Source organism: Cupressus sempervirens, chromosome 5, assembly GCF_028749045.1.
Source record: "Cupressus sempervirens isolate cs-2001-9-10 chromosome 5, ASM2874904v1, whole genome shotgun sequence".
Classification (NCBI taxonomy): domain Eukaryota; kingdom Viridiplantae; phylum Streptophyta; class Pinopsida; order Cupressales; family Cupressaceae; genus Cupressus; species Cupressus sempervirens.
In genome coordinates, this window is record NC_143122.1 from 815,501,421 (window position 1) to 815,509,682 (window position 8,262).

An 8,262-nucleotide genomic window follows, 5' to 3' on the forward strand; every position below is an offset into this window, starting at 1 on the left:
TCTACTTTTTATGAGTGACTACCTCATGTCCATAAGGAGACAATCCAGAGATAGCTTTCTATGATCAAGCATCTACATTCTACCATTCTAGCATTCAAGTTCTTTATTGAAGATCAAGTATTCAAGAATTCAATCCTTTGAATGGATTTGGTTTGAGCATTCAAGATTCATCATTCAAAAGCCTAGATCTAACCATCATGGTGGTGTTATCTTCCTTCAAGATCCTTTGTTCATCTTCTAGATATATTCATTCTTCTCTCAAGGTGGATTCCAAGCATACAATCATGGAGGTTCTGATTTACATTTTCTAATGTTATGTTCAAGCTTCCATATCAACATACTTGTTTACATTTCAAATACAATTTCATATCTCTTGAATATCATAGCATAATTGTTAGATTTACTTCTACTACTTGCTAGCATTCTCTATTTCAATTCCATTATTAAGGTTGATTCCAATCCTGGGTTTGACCAAGGAAAACCCCTCATCTAAACAAAAAAACCATTTTTCTTGGAAGTATAGGTACAAGACATAAAATTAAAGTGCATATCTGGATACCCTTTTTGTTGAACTTGTGTGATCCACGAACCAAATTTTTGTCAGAGAAGTGCAAATCAAGATTGACTTCTTGGGGTACAATTGTGCCCTAGGGTAAGATTGTTTCCCACTATATCATTCAAGGTTGACCTATCCTCGGAAGGACAAAAGTTTTTTGGTTTTTCTCCATCTCAACATTTCCAGTCCAGAGCATGTTGTAGAATTCCCCAAAACTATACACAAACATTAGAAATCATCATTTTCTAGATTCACTATACTTTGAGGTTCATGTTTTTACTTTATTCATTCAAGGTTTCAAGTACTTATTTTCTATAGTAGATTACAAGATTTCTTCCTTTCTTCACATTCTCCATTGTTTGGTTCATTTGTGCATTGATCACTTCCTTGTGATTAATAAATTTGGATCATTCCTTTTGAGAATTTGGGTTAAGGATAGGTCCTATATTTCCCTCACATCTTATTCATATTCCCTCCTATATCATCCATTCCATATCTTTCCCTTTTATCTACACATATTTTCTTCTATTCATGAGGAACAATGAAATTTATAACAAGGGTTTCAAGCCAATTGAAATTATGAAAATAGATCTACAAAAAAATGGAGAAGATAAAGAAATCAAAGAATGAAAACTGCTACGTAAAACCCACATTATCCTACCTGGATTTGATGCTAAAACAATGAATGCATAGAGCTCACAATAAATTCTCCTTTTTCTAAAAACCCTCTTCTCAAAAATTTTGCTCCTCCAACTCTCAGTATGGAGAAATGAGCTTAAACTTCTTAATAAAGAGCTTTTCCCCAAATTAGGGCTTTCATTTTGTAATCATGCAAAACCCATTTCCTTAATTATTTTATTGTATTTTAATTTTCATGTGCAACCTTTTTGCAATTTAATTAAAATAACTTTATTAAATCAATTCCTTTCTCTCTTTAATTAATTCATGAGACATTTTTGATAAAATATTTATTAACTTAAATAATAATAATAATATTTGGAGTTTATTTTTAAAATGAAACTCCTAAACATATTATTATTAAATTAAATAAATATGATGATGCCAACATTAGAACTTCAATTATATCTTTAAATTTAATTCTTTTAATCAATTAATCTTCTCAATTAATTAAATATAATTAAACATCAATTTTCTTTATAATTTTTTTATTAAATTAAATCATTAAATTATCTTTTAATTTAATTTAATTATAATTGAAATCACAATAGACTCAAAATATGAATTATGAAACCCATCATAAAGGACAAATCACAGATTCAAACTTCAGGGTAAAAATCATGAATTCATGTCACTTGATGAATTTGGAAGGGTAAAAATAAGATACTTGTCCTACTTTCTAGGACAATTGGCTTAGGGTTAGGATTTGGACTCAAGAATTATCTCCCCTCTTTTAACATTGAGATACTGCAATAGGGCATGCTCATCCTGGAAATTTAGGGAAGTCATCCCTGGTACCTGAAATCTACATAAATCTAAGCATGTACATACACATATAATCTAAACTAAATAGGCAATCATGAGAAGTGGTGTATCATGTATATCTTGACTACCAGGTGACTATGACTCCCTCCCTCAACCACATCAAAAATGTCATACATAAATTAAAACATACAAGTACACCATACACATGCAAGTATGGGGTAAGTATCCATAGAAACTGCATATAAATCATCCATCTATCTATCATCATGAAATAATTGAAATCACTATATGAATGTATGAAACATCATCATCAAAAGGATAAACATAAACACCTGAAATAACCATGTATCAAGTATCTCATCAAATATATCAACTGAGTATGAAGTAACATCAAATCAAATTGTGTATCCAAGTACCACTAACCATAAAAAACATTCATAAATCTAGCCTAAAAGAATTTAGAAATATGACACAAAAAGTCAACTAGGGTTAGGCATTACAAAAGGCTATGAGAAAAATTGGTCTTATTTGAGAAATTAGCTCCTTCATTTGCCAACTAATCGGGCACAATGTTCCCTTGTCTATAGATATGACTCAAAATAAAATGTTTAAAAGATGAAAGGATCTCTAATTCTTTAGTCAACAACTATTCGAATTTCCAGTTAGGCATGGAGCCCTTTCATAAGGAATTAATGATTATGGTTGAGTCACCTTCAATTTGAATGTTTTGAAATTTGAATATTGAGCAAAGTGAAAGGCCTCTCACAAAGGCTTTTATCTCTTCCTCATTATTGGACACAAATCTTATGAGTTTACAAATCTTGATTCAATTATCACCCTTGTCATTTCTTATACAACAACCTATGCCAGCAACACTTGGGTTCCCCTGAGAAGCTCCATGAAAGTTGATTTTTACCCTGCCTTCTTAGGGAGGGGTCCAAACACATGTATCCCATTTACATTTTTTTTTCCCTTGTCCTATGAAAAGGGAAAGCTTTAATCCTAACAACCTATGTCTCATAGAATTATCCCACTGAGTCATGACTTTGTTGGATCATTCGTTGCTACATATCTTACTGTTAATAACTTCAATAATCAAAGTTTCTATTTTAACTGTAAACTATTGATAGTTCATCTTCATATCTCTAAAAAAAAAAAAATTCCTCTACTTTGATAATTCCCATTAGATTATAGAAGGATAAATAGTCCATAAACCCCTAAAAAATGCTCTCTCTATGCAAGATGTCTCCAGATAAGAAAATAGATTGAATAAAATTAGGTAGAGCTGATTTCCAAGACATCGTTTTGAAGAACAAATTGCAACATTAGCTAGCACAGTCATAGTTGACTAATAAATGGATGGGAAACTCCTCCTCTATTTTACAGAGTGGACAACAAAGGGGGCCTTCATAGCCCATTCTTCTAAATTTATTAGTAGTTGGGATTTTTTCTAGAAGGGTGAGGCAAGAAAAGACCCTTGTTTTAGGGAGGGAAAGGGTATCCCAAAACAAGATATGAGGTAGCTCCATTTTAGGGAGATTTCTAAATTTCATCGAGAAATTGCACCCTTCTATTACTTTATACTCACCTCTTTTAGAACCATCCCAAATTATTTATTGAAGGATTCCCAATACCAACCCTCTAGGGAAGAACTATCTATGACCACATTATTGCTTAAGAAAGGGCTCCAAGCTTCTTCCAAGACATCTCAAACTAAAATAAAGTTCCCTTAAACTTATTAATAATAGAGAATCCTCCCCAAGAATAAATCCAAAATATTACCTTCTCCTCATTTCCTACTTTTCATCTGATTTTGTTTGAGATGACAGATTTGTATTTGAGCATGAAATTCTAAATGTCCAATCCAATCGAAATATTTTTTAGTTTGAAGAAACCTAGGGAATCCAATGGGTCAAGATAATTATTGTAAATGATTCTACCAAATTTTAGATGATAATTTCTAAATATTCTCCATACCAATTTAGCCCAAAGGTCTAAAGTTTGATCATTGATGTTTCTTATTCCACAAACTTCATTATCCATTAACCTAAAGTCCTTATCCCACGCAAAAATGGGAACATTTACTTTTTTATCAAAGCCTTGGCATAGGAAATCTCTAAAAATTTATTTAATGAATCTTTATTTTGAATGGGAAGATTATTTATTGTGAGATGATAAATTGGTATGCTTGTTAACACTAATTTTATCATAGTGAGTCCACTTGCCAGAGAAATTCATTTACCTTTCCGTGACTGAATTCATGTCTTGATCTTACTCATTAAATTAATCCAAGTAGCTGATTTTCCCCCCCTATGTCCACCTAGAACCCAAGGTATTTATAAGGAAAGGTGCCAACTTTGATATTGAGGATTTACATGATGCTTACTTCTAAAGATGGGGTGGTGTTAAAAATGAAAACTTTTGATTTAACCAAGTTGATTTCATTACCATATGCTTGTTGCAAACAATTGTTCAATTGTATATTATCTTTAATGTTATGAAAAATGTCATATCTTTAGCAATTAGTGTCTGTTGAGCTCACTTGGGCAATAAGGATAGTTCCTTGTGTCTGCCAAGAATTACAATGTTTTCCAAGTTCAAAAGACAATGTCTACCTAGTCCACTTGGGCACCAAAGTGAAGTTCATAGAAGATCAGTTTTAATTGAGCTCACTCAGTTAACAAAGGAAAGTTGGCATGGAACCAATGTTAACTGAGCTCACTCAATTACCAAAGGAATTTTATGAAGTTGCAGTGTCAACACACAAAAATCATTATAGAGTTAGTGTCTACCGAGATGGATCAGCTAACAAAGGATTTTCTTATTTTGGCATTTTTAGTTTAATAAATTTGTTTGTGGATTATAGCCAAGTGAAGAGTTGAATATTACTTATTTTAAGTTGTATTCAAGCTGACTTGACAATGCATATGATATAAGTTTAAGGTCAAGTTGAGGATTAAATATGTGAGAATGTCTAGAAGATAAGAAGATGCTTAGAGGAAGCGAATTGGAAGGATAAGAAGAATATCTTTTTTGGGCTAAAAAGATTAATTTGATCAAGAAGGATCGAGTATTGAAGCTAGAATTGAGATCTAAAATTAGAAAAGACTGTTGCATCAACAATCAATTCAATTCATTGTTACTCTCTAACCATTGTAGAAGTGAATCAAATCTCTTAACAAAGTTAGCCTAACAGCTATTTGTAAAACCTCTAACAAGGTGTCATTTCTAGATTGAAGTATCTAAAGTCCTCTAACAAGGCCACTCCTAACAGTTTGATTAAATCTTTTCATAGGGTCACACCTAAAAATATGTTTTGTAACCTTTAAGAGGATTGGCTTTTAATGGGGCATACTTTAGAAGACTGAAAAATAGTAACTAGTTGCTATTGGTGGGTTTTCCCAAATTGGGTTTCCATTGTTAAATCTTTGTGCCACCTATGTTCATGCTTTTTTTTTAATGTTTATATAAATAAGTTAATTAAGGTTAATCAAACATAATATGATAAGATCTTAATGTTCAGTATTTACCGAGTTACAGTTGATATTATAGTGTTTTTCAAGTGATAATAAATTGCTAGTGTTAACTAAGTGTCTCTGTATTATTCGAGTTTTAGCAAAGTTTTCGTTTTGATTTGAATTGACAGATAAGGGATCAAGGATTTATGGTAACTAATTCACCCCTCTCCTCTCAATTACTCCTCTTACATTTACAACAATTGGTATCAGTTCTTTTGGTGCTTGCAGAAAAGGTTTCATGGACCTAAGCTAAAGCTCAAGATGTCTTACAAAAGAGAGATTCCTATGTTGAACATAGATAACTTTGAGGCATGCCATGAGCTTATGAATCTACATATCACAACAATCAGTGACTCAGGTCTGAAATATTTGAATGCCAAGTATAAAACTCCTACTAGAGCTTTGATTATGGAAGAGATTGCTGAAAAGAAGAATCATAACATCATGATGACTAACATTGCATGTACTCTTAATTACATTGAATTTGATGAGGTCAAAGATTGTGAGACTACTCATGAATATTTTAGCATGAATTCTGATGATACTACATTTGTGGAGTATCCTAAGCATCAGAGAGTATTGATATATTTTATTCATGACTATATTTGTCATTGATGTCAACATAGCAGTAATTATGTAAAGATTGGAAGAATAGAAGTCAATAATCTTAAGATGCATAGATGCTAAGGAATATTTAGATGATGCATAGTGGAGCACATGTTCCTAAGAGTGTCATGATGATGTGGTTAAGAGGACTAAGTCTGATTTGATGGTGTATGGAAGTTACACTTGGTTTACTACAAGCAGTATAGAAACGGAGCATTGGAAAATAGAGTTTAGATGATCTATTGCTATTTTTCATCTAGGATATGATAAAGAGGAGGTGCATATATATGTGATAGAGGAAAATTGTGTGGTTCTACTAGCATCTGCACAAGACATGGTTTTTCATGTGTGAAGTTTTATTTAGACTGTGACCTGACAGTGCTATTGTAATTATAAATTAATTAATTAGGAAAGCCTCAAGGCTGACACAAGGAATTATTTTGAAGATACGATATAAAGGAAAGATGTTTTCCTTGTTTGTAGTGCATCTTGTTGGATAGGACCAAGTGGGATGTGAAGTATTTGTGCACAAAGTGAGAAGGAGAGGAATTCTTACTGAATGTGTGTAAGTGATCAAAGGGATAATTAGATGCATAGTATGAGATTTGGTTACAAGATCTGAAGGACCAGAAGTACATTTCAGTTCCATTATTCTAAAAGGAATAATATAGAGATCATTTGGATAGTGGGTTCATTGGTCTTAACCTTGAAGTTGTTTTGGTAGTGGCTCCAATAGTCTTCCACAACTCCTAACAGGGTTGGCACAACTTGTAATAGGGTTGGAATCTCCTAACAGAGATTCAAAGTCTCCTAAAAGGGACTCATATATACTGAATGTTGTAATAAACTTGTAGCAGGATCTATCCTTTAAAAAGGAATATTTATATAAGTACATCATCTTGTGGGTACCTTCCCCACTCGTGTTTTCCCTCTGATCAAGGATTTCCCTAGTTAACATATCTAGTGTTATTAGGTATGAGTTTATTGCTATGGTTTATGTTTATGTCGATCACATGGTTAAATTTTATTAACGCTGATAAAAGTTTTAATAGTTGTATAACTTATTCAACCCCTACCCCTATTAATTATATTAGTGGACTATATATTCTAATAGAAATGTAGATCAAGTTAAAAGCTATCTATGGAGGTGATGAAAATGTAAGGAGAGCCAAGGAAGAAAGATTAAGAGTTTAGTTTGATCAAATGAAGATGAGAGAGGATGAAAACATTGCAAAATATAGTGAAAGAATAAAAGTTAGTGTCTATGCAATCAGAGCCTCTAGAAGGAAAATTAATGATGTCACAATGATAAGAAAAGTACTCAAAACTCTTATTCCCATCTATGTAATTAGGGTATCATCTATTCAAGAAATGAGATATGATTCCAAGAATGAAATAACTTTGGATGCACTAGTGGTAAGGTTGATAGCTTTTGAGTTGGATAACTATGACAACTATGTTCCTAACTGCAGAAGCATTGAGTCTTCATTTGAAGAAAAGCTTTCACTCAAAAAGAAAGGTGGAAAATTTAAAGGTAAATAATTTGAAAGTGAAGAAGAAGATAGTGTTGATAGTGATCTTGAAGTCACTAAATCCTTGTTTACAAGAATATATCCCAAAGGCAAAGAAACTTGTACAAAGGTAAAAATCCTCTAATCTATTTTTCTTGCGAAGAAGTTGGTCAGATTGTTACAAGGTATCGAAATAGAGAGGGTAAAGAAGAAAAGAAAAAAAGAAAGTAAAAAAGAAAGAATGATTTCAAGAGCTACAAGTACTACAAGGATAAAGGTAAGAAGTCTTAATTCATGGCTAAAGATTTTGATAGTAGTGATGATAATGAAATGGTTTACATTATTGTAAAAGATGAATCAGATGATGAAGATGATAACATGGCACTTATTTCTCATGATAGTAAAAAAAATACATGGATTATTGGTAGTGGTTTTTCTCACCATATTACTAGTGATAAAACAAACTTTGAACATATGGAACACTATGATGGTGGGAGCGCCAGATTTGGAAATAATGAACCTTGTTGTATAAAAGAAAAAGGTTGTATTTCACTAACTAATGAACTTAGATGTGACAATTCCTATTGGGTGGAAGGACTAAAGCATAATCTACTAACTATGGCACAAT